General features: G+C 34.4%; 1 long non-coding RNA gene across 1 annotated transcript in view; it reads right to left on the bottom strand.

Moving 5' to 3' along the window:
* Positions 1–306: 306 nt before the first annotated feature.
* LOC141541224 (uncharacterized) overlaps positions 307–17,979 on the bottom strand; it is a 37,398-nt gene continuing 19,725 nt past the window's right edge. Inside the window, exons 3-4 of the long non-coding RNA XR_012481697.1 lie at positions 1,160–1,303; positions 307–743 (exon numbers count right to left, since the gene is read on the bottom strand). This is a non-coding gene — a long non-coding RNA (uncharacterized LOC141541224). The remainder of the gene's footprint in view (positions 744–1,159; positions 1,304–17,979) is intronic.

The following is a 17,979-nucleotide window of genomic DNA, read 5'->3' as shown; positions in this document are numbered from 1 at the left end:
TTCCAAGGCCATTCTCAGGATATTATTCATATCTGAATAAAGCAGACCCACTACCCTGAGAAAATGGTCACCTCCAAAAATCAGTGTTCCTATCTGTAAAATGGGAGAAATAATAGCACCTACCCCAAAAGAGTTCTTTTAAGGATGATAGGGGATGATATATGCAAAGCACTTTACAAACCTTAAAATCTTATATAAATGCTAGCTATTGTTATTGTTACCTAGCACCTATTATATTGTTACCTAGATGTTACCCCATCTCCTTCCCACTGGTTGCTCCAATTAATTATCAGACACTAGTCTCAATTAGTCTTTAGAAAATGTATTTACTAATAAAAATATAATAAGAAAAGTTGACACAAAACATCTTTCTCAATCTAGTGACACATACTTGCTTTGTACACAAAAAGTCCCTGGGAAAAACAAGTTCAAATTTAAAGTACAAAGGTAGTGAGGCGCATATCTGTAAAGGATACATATGGGATAGGGAAAACACATCTCCTGGTCACTGGAAGTCTTTTTCCCTCTTTGTAGATGCTTATGAAGTGCCTTTGTATGGCTCCAAAATTTATTAGAAAATATAGCCAAGTCTTCTTTATTATGGAAAGATCACATTCATTGATGCTGCTTCCATCACACAGATATCTTTCTATATTTAGAGGGTGTTGTTCTCAGGGTGTTTTTTTTTGCCATGTCTTCTGCTCTTGGATGGGAGTGTTTGTATACTGCTACTGACTCAGTTTCTGTCATACAATTGTCAATGGAGGGAGAGAAGTGAAGAAAGAAAGAAAATTCTTTAATACCTAAGTTGACTCTGCTGGTTGATTAACTGAAACTACGGTAGAACAATATCCTTATTCTGTACCACCAGTTAAGTATTTACTATGCTCAGCAAGTCTTGGAAAAGTTCATTAGTCATTTGAAGAGATTAAAACATTATCCTTTTCCAGAGGTTCATAGTCTTTATGACACATTGCAGTTCTATGGTTTACAATCTAATGGGAGGGAACAACACAAAAGGAAACTAGAAACCAGTGGGAGTGGGAGCATCTTATTATACAAATGAATCCAGGCTGGGCCACAAATAGAGTAGAGAGATCTGGAAGTCCAATTTCTATTTTCTATAAAGAAAAGCTTTGGAAGAAAATCATTACTTTACCTTCTGACCCTCTGATTGGAGGAAAGAGGAAGCTGAGGGAGGATGTATCCAAGCCTTGAGTTAGCTGCACATGATAATAAGATTAGAAGTGATCAGCTTTTCTGGGAGGGGCATCTTATTCCATGGAGTTGAAAGTAGGCTAGGCTGCAGATGGAAAGTGGAAAGAAGGCATGGGGAGAGATAATTAGAGAAATAATAAAGCTTTTCTTTTGAAATTTCCCTCAGTATTTGAAAACATAAATATAATCTGTAGTTTACAGACCAGTCTTAATTGTTCCTACACAGCCAGCTAGGTGGTGTAATGGGTAGAGCACCTGGAGCTGTAGTCAAAAAGACCCTGGATAAATCATTAAACTTCTAACTCAGTTTCTTCAATTGTAAATTGGATATAATTATATCACCTACATCCTACAATTGTTGCAAGGATCAATTGAGATATTATAAATTGAGATTAGCATAATTCTTAGCCCATAGTACATATTTAATACATGCCTTTTTTTTTACTTCTTTCCTCTTTTCTTCAATAGCCTACTTCAGTCTCTACTTTCTTTGCCACACACAGTCCTACTCTTCCTCCATTTTCACTTTTCAGTTTATTTTCTGTGTTATTTTCCCTTTACCTCCAATGCTTTAAAGCTCAGTTTATTAAGAAGTTGGTGGGACTGGGGGTTTCAAATCCACATTCCTTCTTCTTATTCTCTCTCCTCAAAGACCATGAAGGTCTTTTTTTCAAAACTCCCAGGAGTGACTCAAGTCTGCCTTCCAGTTCAAAGATTGCAATAATCCAAATCACTGTCAGAGTTGAAAGGAAAGGATTGAAAGTTTGTCTCTCTGAACCGCAAACCCCAAAGCTCCACTCAAACCCATATTCTATAAGCAAGAACCATCCAGTGTTGCTGCCAAAGACCTATGAGGTGAGCATCCCACAGATGGTGGTTTCTTGGCATGTCAAAGACTGGTAAGCCAATCAACTATCATCTTCTCTAGAATCCAACAAAATTTATCCTTCCTATAAATCCATATCTTCAATAAGATATGTATGAGTAAAAGATGACTTAAAATTCTACTTGAATAGTTAGACTAATTCTAAGAATCCTGACCAACTGACAGGAAACCAAGACTCTATCTGTTATCAAATATAAATTCTCATATTTTCCTCAAAAAAGGACATCCCACAGCCTCAAGTCCCCTAAATATCCTTATAGGACGTACCAATTACACACTTTTGTTTTTAGTACTGGATAATATCATACAATCCTTAAAAAAGGGTTTGGGAGAGAGAGATATCTTTATTTTTAGGATCTTTTCTAGTATTAAGACAGGAATTATTAGAATGTTGGCTAGTTCAAGGCAGAAATTATAATTCTTTTCTATAGTCTTTATTCTAAAATATGTTACTCTTTAACAACAATTAAAATTATTCTTTGCTCATAGTTTTCCTTTCTATTCCAAAAGCCAAAAGTTTTGATTAGAACAATAAGCACAGGGACTTTTAAGAAGGCAATGGGTTGTAGCAGAGGGAAGTTATAGATGTAGAATTGAGATGATAAAATTAATGACTCTCACTTTAAGCAAGTGTCTGTGTGTGTGTATATTGCACAAGCACAGACATATATATATACACACACATATACAGACAAACGCACAATCTGCACTCCAGATGCTTATTAAAGGATATGATTTTGAATTGAACAAGATCCAGAGGTTTTCCAAAACTCATTTAAGAATCTGATATTTGATAGAGACAGTCTAATGGACACATTAACAATCCACCTATCTAGATTTTCCAAGTTTTCTCCCTACATTACAACCATCAGAAAGCAAAATACTCAGATCCCATTATATAAGTCTCTCACAAAAATGTCTTCATTCTTTGAATTATGATTTAATATTATGCCCTCTGCTTTTATAGAGAGTCAATGCAATAACTGTCTGGTTGGACAGATTCTGTATCTTTTGTAAAGCTGTGTTGCAAAGTATTGCCCTCATTACCCCCTTAGTATCCTGTTATAGAAGGATTCATGTGATAAATTCCTGCTCACATTTAGTTCCAGGAAAGAATTTATCTATACATATGAATTGGTGGGAGGCCAGAGGTATATATAAGTAAAAAAGAGGGCAACTGATGAGGATGGGGGGAGATTTTATTGTCAAAAATGAAAACTAATGAAACAACTATTTTTGCCTGGGCTTCCAGAAAACTTAGAACTAAATTTATTGCCCAAATATTCAGCACCAACTTCTGAAAGCACCTATTCCTTATGCTTCTTTCAGATGGTCTCACTTCTGTTTCGTCTTTAAATCGCTTCTCTCTCACTGTGCTTTAATGTGTAAGCTGCCTGACTCTAGTCATTCTGTAAGTAGGTAGAGAATAAATTTTAAACAAATTCAGCATGTGAAACAGGGTCTCTGAATGTTTCAGAAAAATAGAACCAATTTTAAGTAGGATATTGGCTGATACCCAACTATCAGGAACTTCTGATAGTCCTTTATTCCCTATCATATGCTGAATTCTATAGACTAGTTGTGGGAAAGATCGGTCTATCAATCTATCTATTGATCTATGTATAATGTATATTACACACACACACACACACATCCTGAATTGAGGAGCCCTCAAGTACAGGTTTCTGTTCTGATGAAAGCCTGCCTTATGCACAATAATAAAACCTTTCATTTTCTATTTCAATAATTAGAATTCATTGACTTAAAAAAACTTCTTCTTAGAATCTGTAAGTATCCACTGGCAGATTTATATCAATCAGTCATTAATGTTTCACTGTCAATAATTCACCAAAATCTCTTCTCAGTAGCTAAACTCAGCAATGATTTAGGGATTTAGGGAGTAGGATTTTGGACTGGGGAATAGATACCTAATTTTGTAGGATGTAATATGGGACATATTTCTGAGGAAGACAGATTCAAGTGAGTTGCTATAGTGCAAGAATTTTGGTAGTCAGAGGGCAGAATTAGACTCCTGAGAGGCAGGAAAGTGGGGTCACCTCCTAGTAAGAAAAGGTGCAGAAAGGGAGGTGGGAGGTCAACAATGGCAAACTTCATCTATTTTGCTATTCTGCCTTGGGCTCTGATGGAGGTAATAGCCCATTGTACCACTGAAAATCATCTCTTCAGTCAGTTTTCTGGAGGTTACCAGTGACTGGTTGATAGTCAAAAATAGTGATCTCGATATATTTTGGTGTTTGTGATTATAGGACACTTAGCAAGTCTCTCATCTTATTTATACATAGAGAGCATTCCAGTGTAATCCACACTCTATTTTACTATATAGCCATGTGCTTCTGCTCTTTTTATTTAGCTGGAAATAATTCAGGGCACACTTCAGGGTAAAACATCTGCAGCACAAGTGTGTATGTGTTGTTTATTTTTATGAATCAAGCACTCTGTTTATAGTTATTTCCTCTTAATTTGCAGCCTAAAATGAGAATGTGGAGTTTGGCACTGTCTCTTTTTCAAAAATATCCAGTTGATTGTAAGAACACATAAGCTACAAACTGGAGTACATCCCAGTAAAATTATGTGATATTTGTAGTTTGTATGAAAAAAAAAAAGAATGAAGCAACTACTGTATTTTTAAAATTCATCAGTGGATAGGTATCTATCTTGTCTCATCTATATTACAGAGAGGCTGAATCTTGCAGGATGTAGAGATGAGGAGGTTTTAAACCTGTAGCAAAAATAGCAAGCTGTACATGGATTTTCTAGGTAGGCTTACAACTGTAGAACACTAACCTCCCTACTAGAAAAAACATCCATTTTATAACAATTGACATTTACATAGTGTTTGAAAGTTTGTAAAAATGCTTTGCATGCTTTGTTTTATTTGGGCCTCACAACACCTTTAATAAAATAAGCATACCATAATTATTTGACAGATTTACCCTCATTTTATAGATGAAGAAACTAAATACTGGCTGGCTTGTTTATAGAAACACCACTAAGATGAGATGCAAGATTTGAATGTGGGCCTTCATAATTTCTTACGTATCACCTTTTTCTGTAAAGGAAAATAAAGGGTGCAGTAGTAGACATACAGAAAATTTGGTGGACTTTTATAAACTGATAAGCTATGAAAGAGCAGTTGGATTGTACAGTAAATAGAGCACAAGGCTTGGAATCAGGAACATCTCTCTTTGTGAATTCAAATCCCACATCAGATTCTTATTAGCTGTGTGATCTGGGGTAAATTATTTAAACCTGTTTCCTCATTTGTAAAACGAGCAGCTAAATAGTGCACTGGATAGAGAACTGAGCTTGGAATCACAAAGACTCAGCTTTTTGAATTCAACTTGAGACTTACATTAGCTATGTGACCTTAGTCAAGTCACTTAACCCTGCTTGCTTCAGTTCCTTAACTGTAAAATAAAATAAGAAGGAAATAGCAAACCAGTATCTTTGCTAACAAAAGCCCAAAATGAGGTCTCAAAGTGTCAGATAACCTGAAGTACGATATATACAAAAACAACACTAAAAAACAAACAACTCTGAAAGCTTTGAAAACAATGATCACAGGACCATTGGGAGAATTTGTTTTGCTTGGTTATATCTCTTTGTTATAAGAAATGTGGTTTTCTTTTCTATTTTTTTTTTCAATGGGCTAGGGATAGAATAGAGAGAAAATAGATTTGTTCTATTTGTTTTTTAAATAGACAGTTGGCAGGATGCTATAGATGTAAAATATTGCATGCATTTTCAGATGAGTTCTCTTATCTTTTTATTTTATCATAAGAGGCAATTCAGACAATTTTCCCTTTCTCTGCTTTATCATTGGTAAGCAGGGAATGATGGGAAAAGTGCCCACTCTGAAATTAGTGAACCTGGGCTTGAATCAATGCTCTGCCACTGACTATCTGAATGACCTAGGGCTATTCCAGCTCTCAGCTTGAGTTTCCTCATCTATAGAATGAAGAGGTTTGACCACATGATACTTTCTAAGGTTCCCCTCAACTTTAAATCCTAGGATAAGATGAACATTTGCATATCTTGTCACCTATTCCTTATACTATTAAAAATAATTTCTTAAAAAAAAAAAACTATTCTGAAGAAAGTTTTATTTATGAATTTTCTTATTAGTATTTATTGAATTAGAATCAGTAAGTGTCTTTTTGCCAGACATTCCTTTTCCAAATGAATCCTAAGAAGAGGAAAAAATGTACATTGATGACTGTGCATCATGGAAGGAAGAAAACAAAACAAGCATTTATTAAGTGGTTATTATGTACCAAGCACTGTGTTAAGTGCTTTTCAAATATCATTTTATTACATTCTCACAGCAATCATGAGAGACAGGTGGTTTTATTATCCATATTTTATAACTGAAGAAACTGAGGCAGATAGCAGTTAAGTAGACTTGCCCTATAATACATAGCTATATGTAGAGGGCCAGAACTCTGGAGAAGTATACTTGAAACAAGGATACTTACAACAAGGAGTTAACTCAGTGTGATTGAGGAGATAATGGTTCTCTAGTTCACATATACTTAGTATTTAGTATGGTGATGTTCTCTAGACACATTAACTATCCATCCATCTAGATTCTCCAAATTTTCTCCCTACATTACAACCATCAGAAAGCAAAGTACTCAGACACTATTATATCAGTCTCTCATAAAAATGCCTTCATTCTTTGAATTATGCCCTCTGCCTTTATAGAGAGTCAATGCAAGAACTGGCTGGTTGGGCAGATTCTGTATCTTTTGTAAAGCTGTGTTTACTCATACTCAATATGCTGTAATGATGTCATTGTATTTAAGGGTATTTAACAGCTGAAAGAACTGGGAACAGGGTCAGTCAGTCAGAGTTAACAGACTGTGAGGGACTGTGAGGGAGATAGACTGTGAAGGAGACAATAAAGACTTTAGACTCTATTCCTGACCATTTTTGTGGTGACTATCCTGATGAGACCAAAACCCGATCTGGAAGACCTCCAGAAAGCTAGCCTGGACATTACATATTGGTGCCCTAAATGTGGGGCACTGAAAGAAGCACACTACATTTTGAGATTCAGGATGTAAGAACCTACACTCAGCAGTTCAACTGATGCAATCCTAAGCTCAATGGAGAAGTTCCTATGACCAGGAAATACGGTGAGTAAACTAGTCACTTTCATTTTTCAGCTGAAATGGGGCAAATACTAAGAAAAGAGCCTTCTCCACCCCAAGGGAAGTATGTATCAAGCATAGTTAGGTTAATAAAGAAGCAATATTTGTTGGTAACTTGTGATAAGATCATTGGAGTCTTAAAAATATTGGAGTGCCCATTGCCTTGATTCTGTAAGGAAGAAAAATTAGAGCCAGATAAGTGGAAACTAGTGGGAGAGCAACTAATTGAATATTACACTGATAATGGTCCTGATTCAATTGCTGAAAAAACATTCTATATATAAAACATAATACAATTGGCTTTAAGGAATCCCACAAGTTTTAAAATAAGGAAAAACAAGAAAGAGCAGGAGGGGGATGGTATTGAAAAAGCAGCTAAAAATCATCAAGAATTGGACAAGAAAGGAGTTAAGTACAGTGCTGATGAAATTAAGGAGTATAGTACTTCTCAGTATGAGTCCTTAGGGCATTCCCCATCTCATCACCTTCCCCCCTCAATTTCATCTTTGTGGGTAGAGGGAAGAGGAGGAGTGAGAGGGGCAGTGACACTACCAGCATCATTCATACAACAGCTTTATCCAATCTCTATGACACAATTACAAAAGGCACTAGTTAAAGCTAAAGAGGAAGGACAGGATAAATCTTATTTGAAAATAGAAGCATACCCTGTGATTGAAGAGTTGGACTATTCAGGTCAAGAAAAAGGAAGGTACACTCCTTTTAATCTGGAAATTATCAAAGATCTGAAAAAGGCTTGCACTCTTTATGGATTTACATCATCTTATGTTAAGATGGTATTAGAGGATTTGGCTTATGAAATTTTAACTCCTAGTGATTGGAAATCTATAGCAAAGACAGGTTTAGAACCTGGACAAAACTTGTTGTGGCTTTCTGAGTATAGTGAACTCTGTAGAATACAAGCCCAATGAAATAGGCAACTGGAGTTAATATACCAGTCATCTTTGATCAACTAGTAGTTTTAGGTCTATATGCAGCATATAATCAAATTGCTTCTGTTGCTATCAAAGCATGGGGCACCCTCCCAGGAAGACAAAATAGAGGGGAAGCCATCACGAAAATAGCACAAGATCCAATGAACCCTTTGCTAATTTCGTGGGAAGTCTGCAGACCCCTGTCATATGAACTATTGGTGAAAATGCAGCAACAAAAATTATGATAAGACAACTTGTTAGAGAAAATGCTAACGAGGTTTGTAGAATAATTATACTAGGACTACACAAGGATGCTCCTTTAGAGGAGATCATAAGATGCTTGCCATAGTGGGCACAATACCTTTTATACCCAGGCTATGATGAACATGGGAAGACAGGGTCCCTTTTGGCAAGGGGCTTCAAGAGATACTCATCAATACTTTCAATGTGGTAAAGTAAGGCATCTAAAAGATAAATGTTGGCATAGAAGACAGGGTGAGCGAACAACACACAAACCTCATGTCCAAAATGCAACAAATGTTTCCATTGGGCATCAGAATGTAGATTGACTCAGGGAAATGGGAAGCAGGGCTCGACTCCAGGGCACCAGGCAAAAAAACACTTGGGATATGATGGCAACCAATCTTACACCCAGAGAGTCTTTAGAAATTCAGTACTCAGGCATGATCAATCAGCCAAGAAGCAACCTGAGGAGGGAAAGGGATTACAATTGGGGAAAATAGAGTTGTATGCAGCTGGGGCTACTAAGATATCCCCTGGAGAGGTGAAATCTGTTCCTTTTCAGCCTGAGATGGATATTTGAAGGTGAAACAGGAGTTTTTGCTCCTTTTGTAGTAGAAAAATCCCCATCAATCTATGGGGAAAAGATATTTACAACAGTTAGGATTACAAATGAGTACTTTACCTTTTTAGGCAAGGCTGCTATTGAAGACCTGCCTGCACTCTCATGTGTTCCCATTCAATGGAAAACTGATACATTGTTGTGGGTGGAAAAATGGCCCTTAAGTGAAAAATGCAGGCCTTATTAGATATAGTACAATAGCAACTTGATCAAGGACACTCAGAACCTTCTCTAAGTCATTGAAATTCCCCTGAATTTATTGTAAAAAGAAATCTGGAAAATGGAGAATGTTGACTGATTTAAGAAAAGTAAATGAACAGATGGAAATGTCTCCTAATCAATTGCCTAGAGAATGGCCTCTTTTAATTATAGACATTAAAGATTGTTTCTATTCTATCCCTCTAGATAAGGAAGATATGAAAAGATTTGCCTTTTCAATGTTAACTTATCTGAGCCTTATAAAAGATATGAATGAACAGTTTTGCCACAGAAAATGAAAAATAGCCCTAATATGTGTCAAATATATGTTGCTGCTGTTCTTACTCCAATAAGAAAATCATTAACAAAGTAATGTTATTACATTACATGGATGATAAATTTGGATGTGCACCTGAGGAACAAATGTTAGAAGCATGTCTATAAAAGACCCTAGAAACATTAAGGAGCAAGAAATTGTATATAGCTCCAGAAAAAAATTCAAAGACATTCTCCTTTTCAGTATTTAGGATATGAAGTATACCCTAAGGTGCTTATAGTACAAAAATGTTTCCTTAAGAACAGAGAAGCTAAATACCTTAAATGACTTTCATAAATTGATAGGAGATATCCAATGGATGCATCCAGTGTCAGCCTTGACTACCTATCAATTGCAACCATATGACATTTTAAGGGGAGACTGCTTTAAACTCATCATGCCAGCTTACAAAAGAAGCTCTCAAGAAGCTTTGAACTGGCTTTATCCAATGTGGTTGAAAAAGTCACTCAAAAACCCTTGGAAATATCAGTTTTCCTACAAAAGGGGAACCCACATCAGTTTTTCATCAAGGAGACAGTGTGATAGTGAGTGAACATCCCAACACAACCAAAACAAAGCCTTACTCCTTACCCAGTGCTTGTGCTTAGAATTTTATTAAAGGCCATTAAGTGATCAGTACAATTATCTCGGATAAGACCTAACAAAATATACACATTTCATACTAATGCACAAATTAATGTGCGCTGTGAAACTATACCAGAGTAGCAATTTTTATTGGCCACAACTCCAAATTTTACATATGGGTCTCCATTAAAGATAACCCAGATATTACATAATTGGCAATGGATTTTTGAAGAAAAGGTTTCTAAGGTTTTTCTTAAAGGACCAAATATCTTTACAGATGCATCCAAACATAACCATTGTTTTATATACTCTCATGACTTAACTATAAAGAGAGCATTCAGAACTTCTTTTTAGTCTACTCAGCAGAATGAATTGTATGCAATCATGCTAGTTCTTATTATCCAGATGTAAATATATGTGATTCAGCTTATTCAGCAGGTGTATTACAAGGAATTGCCACAGCCCAAATAAAATCTGTAGCCTCTAATATATATATATATATATATATATATATATATATATATATATATATATATATATATATATATATATATATATATATATATATATATATATATATATATATATATATATATATATATATATATATATATATATATATATATATATATATATATATATATATATATATATATATATATATATATATATATATATATATATATGCTCTTTAAGGAACTTCAAAAGCAAGTGATAAAGCATCCAGCTAAGATTTCTATCTTGCATGTCCATTCTCATAATGGACTTCCAGGTCCTGTTTTTTATGGAAATTCAAAGGCAGATAGCCTTCTAACCATGTTAGACAATACTCCTTTATTTTAGGCAGCCCAAGAATCTCATTCTAAATATCATCAGATTGCTAGAGTTTTATGTTTACAATTTGGGATAACAAAAGAGGAATCTAGGAGCATAGTACAGCTTGCCTTCCTTTCCATGCTCCTACACTCCCTTCAGGAAAGAACCCTCATGGTTTGAGACCCAATGAAATTTGGCAAATAAATGTGACCCATTATAAATCTTTTGATTGTCTGTCTTTTATCCATGTTATGGTAGACACCTTTTCAGGATTCATTTCTGCAATACCAGAAGCAAAAGAGACAGCAAAGTGGTCACTGAATTCCTTATATAAGCTTTTGCAATTATGGGTATGCCACAAGCAATAAAAAGACAATGGACCTGCATATACTTCTAAACATTTTGCACACTTTTGTGCACAATAGAAGATTTTACATACCACTGGCATACCTTTTAATCCTCAAGGACAAGTCATAGTAGAGAAGAGAAAGAGACATCAAGATGCTCCTTCAAAAACAAAAGAAAGGGGGAGCCACAGGTAACCCTAGAGAACTTCTAAATTTAGCTCTTTATACTATTGCTTTTTTGATTTTTGACAAAGATGCACTGGCTCCAACAGACAAGTTTTATAACCCACCAGAAGGGCAGTATCCAGTGCAATCAGCTCCACTTTAGATAATCGCCAAGATGTGGAGAGATTCAGAAAGTGGTGAAAGGAAGGGAACAGATAGGTTAACTGCTTGGGGGAGAGGGTTTGCTTGTATCTCTACAGATGAAGAAGGAATCAGATGGGTGCCAACAAGCCATTTTATCTTTGTCCATTGGAAAAAGACAGAAAAAGAGAAGACCCTTGAAACAAAGTCAAAGACCCAAGAAACATCAGATGGCTCCATATCTGACTATGTGTGCCACTGAAAAAGCATGACAGTGAACATCAAAAATTATTGATGACACTACTGCAGTATTTCAAAATCTGAAGGAATCATTGGATTCTTTGACAGATGAAGTAATGGACAATAGATTTGTTTTGAACTATTTCTTAGCTGCTGAAGTAAATATATATGTGATTTTTATTTATATATCCTTCTTCTAGGACTTATGGACATGTATAATTCCTCATGTTGATTCATATTGTTTGGTACATCACTAGTAGCCTATGTTATATTACTATATGCTTGTGTGATACCTCCCATGCTGATGGATTTATGTATACCTATTTCAAGTAAGATCCTTTAGTCCAAAGGAAACTTAACTATATCTAGTTTGATATTCTCACCTCCATGAGAAATCAGGGAGCGTGTGATCACCTCTTTTTTGTTGTTTTCACCTCTCTTCCTGAAAAGTCAGGGAGGGGGTGACCACCTGTGTTCTACAAAACAAAAACAAACAAACAAACAAAAAAGCAGGAAATGTATAGCGATGAAACTCTGGAGAAGTATCCTAAATAAGGATATTTCACAACAAAGCGTTAACTCAGTGTGATTAATAAAATGATGGTTCTCTAGTTCACATGTACTTAGTATTTAGTATGGTGATATAATGGTTCTCTAGTTCACACATACTCAGTATGCTGTAATGATGTAATTATAATAGAGTATTTAAGGGCTGAAAGAACTGAGGATAGGGTCAGTCAGTTAGCATGAACAGACTGTGAAGGAGACAATAAAGACTTTAGATTCTATTCCTGACCATCCTCATGGTGACTATCCTGCTGAGATTAAAGCCCATCCTGAGGACCTCCAGAAAGCGAACCCTACATTACAGCTGGTAAGTATCCATATTTAAACTCATTTCTTCCTAACTCCAGACCCACTGTTACACAAAAAGATTTTCCACTTACAAGTAAAAAAAAAAGTTAATAAAGACACAACTTGTGTAAGAGCAAAATGAGATGATATTTATGAAAGTCTTTTATGAACCGGATAGCTTTATAAACATAAGGTACCATTGAAGGGGCAACTAAGTAGTATTGGACTTAGACTCAGGATGATTCTATTATGTCTCCTGGAAGCCCAGGGAAGCAGCCACGTGGAAAACTATGATAAGATTAATAGTAACAATATTCATATTATTACCAGCCAACTTATAAATTGATAGAATTTCAAAGCTGAGAGACTAGTAGTCTGAAGGAGCCTTGGATAGAGCTTAACTCTTATTATTTTTAAGACCAAAAAAAGTAAAACTATTGTAACTTCTTTTATCCAAAATTCAAAGGCAGAAATATAAATGAGAAGGCATTACTATTACATTCATTAAATAACACAAGCAGCACAGTCTTTGATGTTTAAATGTTTTAAGTGTTCATGTAATGTATATAATGTAATGTAAAATTTCTCTTCCAGATACTTGGGTGAATTTCAATGTAAGATTGCACCAAGAACCTGCAACTTGACGTCCAGGCCTTTAAAATAAACAAGCTATGATTCCTCTTGCTTCCTACCTGCATCAGGTTCATCCATCTTCTGTAGCACAGGAAAGAAATAAACCGATGAAAGTTACAACAATAAATAAAAAAAAATTAAAATAACATTAAGAAGCAACAAACTCTGGGGCAACTCTAAATTCAAATATAGTCTCAGACATTTACTAGCCATGTGACCTTCGGTGAATCACTTAATGCTGATTCCCCTCAAAAAGCAAAGAAGCCAAACTCATATTAAATTCAATGACCAATCTTAGGAACTGAATGATAAAATACATTTTCCTTTTGGGTAGAAGAGCAGAAAACTATAGGTGTGGATTGTGATATATGCAGTGAGAAGTAGTGATATTGTCAGACATTTAAATAGACAGATAAATAGGAGAATTCAATATGAGTAGTAACATATAAGAAAATGTCTGATATTTAAAAAGCCATAAAACTTTTTTTAAAAAGAAACTGGTTATTTTAAAACTAAGAAATAAGTAAATTATGAAAGGTAGAGAAGTTGACTTTAATCCAGACCAAATGAGTTTTAAGCTATTTATGGCAATCATGACAAAAGCAATGTAACATAATAAATAGAACCTATTGTTAAGGATTGTGTAAAAATGAAAGAAAATTCTGCATAGAAAATGGGTATGGGCTGACTGTTACCAACCTTTTTATCTCTTTTTTTTCTGAAAATGAGTTTTTTGACATTATGGAAAACAAATCCACATATTCAAGTCAATTAAAAAGTATTATCTATAAGTTACTCTATTCAAGGCATTCTATCAGGCTTGGGGAATGGATGCAAAGTTTAAAAATGATATGACACAGAACCTTCCCTCAAGGATTTGATAACATGGTAAAAAATTTAGATATAGAGATATGTGTAAATGTATATATAGCATGAAAAAGAGAAAATATGGTATAGCAAATAGAATTTGGGGGTTTGAATGATCTGGGGAATGAAATCTTACTTCCAACATTTAATTATTTTTGACTATGGGCAAATCACTTAGCTTCTCTGCAATTTCCTCATCTGTAAAATGGGCATTATAACATATGTACAATCATAAGGATCAAATGAGATAATGGGCATAAAACTTTTTGTAAATGGAAGTTGTCATGTTTATAAATAATTCAAGTTAGAATATGATTAAGTGCCCAATACAGCAATGGATCTCCTATCCCTCCAACATTGAAAATATTGCAAATCATTTGCCTTATTACTCTGGGTATTTATGTCAGTTTAATATGTGGATATCATGTGTCTATATATCGCTATGAATAAAAATGCATATATATGATTTTAAGTGTATTACTAAGGTAAGAAGCATTTTGAGGAAGAATGAATAACTTTTAACTAGAGATAATTTAAGGAATCATGGAGGAAGGCTTCTGTAAATAAAGAGATTTGAAGGCCAACATGAAATCAAGGAATATATAGTCATATTTAACTAGAATATAAAATATTTGAAGGAGAGAAAGACAACATAAGATTGCAAAGATAAGATGAAGTCTGATGGTGGAGGATCTCAAATGCCAGACTAAAGAATTCTTATTTTGGTCAGTTGCCAATGAAAAATCACTGAAGACCTTTGAACAGAAAAGTCTGAATTGATCAATATTATACAAATCTATGAGAAATCTATAAAATTTGTCTTACATGTTTCGTGATGAAATCCTATAGAGATTATAAAAATACTACTATAGAGAATACTGAAAGAAACTGGCAAGTACAATTTATTTTAGAAATATTGTTTCCTATTATTACTGAATATAGATTAAAAGAGAAAGCATGAATCTTGATTGTTTTATAAGATACTGAATTTAAATTTTATCTTGACATCCCCCTTTCCTGACTCCAATTTGCAAGTTGGGTTGCTAGAGAGCAATTGCTATTCCTCCTTCTGGTTTTCTAAGGCTGTTTGATAGATTATGGAATTTTTCCTTTTTTTAATTTGTTTTTGAGTAGCACTGCACAGAAGCCTTTATATGATATAGGCTTTCTTGACTATAAATTGGCCAGAATTAATAAGCTTTTAAAAAAGACATATTTACTAAGCAAGTATAACAAAGGGAAGTTTTTGTAGAAATAATCCCCCAAAAGTCTGAGGTAGACTTTATCACAATTTCACAAAGAGCTCATTGGGAAACTGGGATCAAGCTTAGAGACTATATGTGGCAAGGTGGTAATTCACAATGTCTGGTTACTGGAAGTCCTATTGTCCCATTATGGAAGGTTCATGAATCCCTTTAAGTCCATGAGAAGCTGGCAACCTGGTTGTGGCTGTTTGATAGACTCAGAGCATCAATGCATGCTTAGTTTGTAGGTTGCTCACCTCCCTATCTAGATGCTGCTTTCATGCACTACTATTCCAAGGAAAATACTTCTATTGCTGATGGTAAGTTCAAATCTTCCAACTTTTTAAAGTTCACAACATCATCTTCTGGCAGTTAGTTACAACTAAATCCAGTTTAAAAAAAAAAAAAAAGGAAACTATAGTTAGAGAAGAAGAATAGAGTATTACCATGGAAACCAAAAGAACATAGGGAGTCAAGAAGGAGGTGTATTGAAGGGTATTGACAAAACTTTATTTTATATTAATAATGCTTTCTTCTATTTTCATGTTTTTCATTGCTATAAAAATTGAGAAAATACCCCAAAGTTTAATGAATTGTATTTTTATTTATATGAAGAATTAAAATATTTAAAATAAATTAGTTATTTAAATGAAGACTGCAGTCCTCTCCCAACTCCCCCCCCACTACTATTTTTAAATGGCTTATAATTATTTTTATTTTTAAAATAAAAGGACCTTTCTTTAATGAATATATCCCAAAGTCCCTCTCTCTAAGTTTTCTTAAATCAATATTATAGCTACATACTCTGATCTAAAAACCCCATATTAGCCATATATAAGATGTATCTTTTAATATTTTAAATCTATCACCTCTTTCAAGAGGAGAATTAAGCACTTCATTTTCATTCTTTTGAACTCATTGCTTATCAATGTGTTGATCAGAGTTCTAAAGAATTCCAAGGTATTTTTTGTCAACAATGTTATTATTACATTTTGTTTTCCTGATTCAGCTCACTTTGCTCTATATCAGTTCAAAAGGTCTTTCAAGTGTCCTCTGAAATTGTCCATTTTGCCATTTTTATAGCATAATGATGTTCAATCATATTCATATAACACTATTTGTTTCATCATCCCATATTAGTTTCTAGTTTTTACCTAGCATGAAAAGCATGTCTATAAGTAATTTTGTTCCTCAGTACTTTATCTTTTTTTTTATTTCTTTGGGATATAGTCTTAGTAGTGATGTAGCTGGATCTAAGGATGGGAATAATTACAAATTGTCTTCCATAATAATTATACCAATCCATGACTCCATTAAAAATGTACCAATGTACCTATTTTCCCACAGGTCTTCTAGTGTTTTTCATTTTCCTCTTCATCATCTTTGTCCAACTGATAATTTGAGATAGAACATTAAAGTAAGTTTAACTTTCATTTCTCTAGTATTAGTGATTTAGAGCATTTTTATTGACTTTGTTGGCTTAGATGTTTTCCTTTAAAAACTTCCCCTAGAAATGGGAATATGGCTTTTAATCTTACATATTTAAATCAATTCTTATATATCTTAGAAATGAAAATTTTGTTGCAAACATTTTCCATTACCTGACTTTCAATTCAATAAATTCAATTTATTTAAAAAAAAATCAAAAAAAAATACATTTATTAGGTATTTGATGTGTGTGCTAGATACTGGGTAACCTGAGAGTAACCTTTAATCCTGTTATTAGTACCATTTGCTCTGACTACATTTTCCTAGTCTCTTGAGTAGCAGTAGAAATAACCATAGTTTCTTCATCTGTCTAAACACATGGTGAATGATCTGTGGCTTCTGTACTAGCTGTTCTAGAAGACAAAAGAGGAATTTCACTCCAGTTGGCTCCTCTATGCATTACTGAATACTTTCCTCTAGTCCACTAGATGAATGCGCTCTAATCATTGATGGATTTGTCCTACCCACAACTAACTTTCACTTATTATCAGCCTTCCTCCTTCTGCCTTTCTTAGTATTATGAAAGATTCTCCACATCCCATACTCTGCAACAGATAGTTATAACCTAACTAGGACCTCAAGAATTAGAATTTGAAGTAACAGCTGCATGGGTAACATTGGAACTCTGCCTTTCCCCTTCTTCCAAGATTATCTTGTGGGAAGTACCAACAAACAAGACACCTGTCCCTTTTTCATTTTGGATAAGATAGAATGATTCACAAAGGATAAGCATGGACTGGTAATGTTTTCATTGAAAATTATATTATATTATCTTTCCCTAAAAAACATATTCCTCTTTAGAACTTTGTTCTTTCTTTCAAGGGTGCTACCATCCTAACAGCTTTACTGTAATTCTTGATTCTTGTCTTTCATCCTACATATTCACTCAGTCAACAAACTTATTATTTCTACCTCCATATCTCTTACATATGTTTCTTTCTTCCATTCACACAACCACAAGCCTAGTTCATCACTTATCTAATGGACCAGTGAAACAACCTCCTAACTGGTC

Source organism: Sminthopsis crassicaudata, chromosome 4 (genome assembly GCF_048593235.1).
Source record: "Sminthopsis crassicaudata isolate SCR6 chromosome 4, ASM4859323v1, whole genome shotgun sequence".
Lineage (NCBI taxonomy): Eukaryota > Metazoa > Chordata > Mammalia > Dasyuromorphia > Dasyuridae > Sminthopsis > Sminthopsis crassicaudata.
Note: the sequence above shows the minus strand (reverse complement) of the source record. Positions and strands in the feature narration are given on the sequence as shown.